Below are 650 nucleotides of genomic sequence, written 5' to 3' on the forward strand. Positions count from 1 at the left end.
AGTTTAACATATCTACGAATCGCTCTTGATTACTAAAGAATCAAAAAAAGAAGAAAAAGGGTGGATTTGAGCCTCAGTAAAAGAGTTGACAATCCTTGTTGAACCAGGAATCTTGTTTTAGCTTTACTCCGTTTTAGACCAACTATTACGATGTATATATATATATATATATATATATATATTTATATATATATATGTATGTATATATAATGTGTGTTGTAGAGACATTAGAATTGTTTAGGAATCCATATTAGGGTGTGTGTGTTCTGGTTAAAAACCAGGATTACATATTATTCTGCAATTGGATTTACCAGCATTTAAATAGTTGATGTTCTTGTTCTATAAAACCTGTTGTCTGTTGTAACAACTCTGCTAAAGGTTACTATAAAAGAAAATAATAATAATAGTATTTATGTAAGTAATTAAATATATGTGTAGAGAGAGAGAGAATAATCATTCCGTTAATTACGGATTTAGTGAATATATTTTAATTAAATATTTTTAATTTGTTGTCATTTTAAAAACAAGTCTCATTCATCTTTATCGACTTCGGATTGACTGACAATGGCTGCAGAGCTAACGGAACCGGGTTTAACCAGACATATATCATTATTCGCATACATATATATATATATATATATATATATATA

The 650-nt window shown here is 27.4% G+C and overlaps 1 protein-coding gene across 1 annotated transcript in view; it reads left to right on the forward strand.

The window, feature by feature from the left end:
* Positions 1-650, forward strand: part of LOC106870004 (sorting nexin-12) — a gene marked incomplete at its 3' end in the record, with an annotated part of 47,123 nt that overhangs the window by 543 nt on the left and 45,930 nt on the right. The window lies entirely within an intron of this gene.

This window comes from Octopus bimaculoides, chromosome 10 (assembly GCF_001194135.2).
Source record: "Octopus bimaculoides isolate UCB-OBI-ISO-001 chromosome 10, ASM119413v2, whole genome shotgun sequence".
NCBI lineage: Eukaryota > Metazoa > Mollusca > Cephalopoda > Octopoda > Octopodidae > Octopus > Octopus bimaculoides.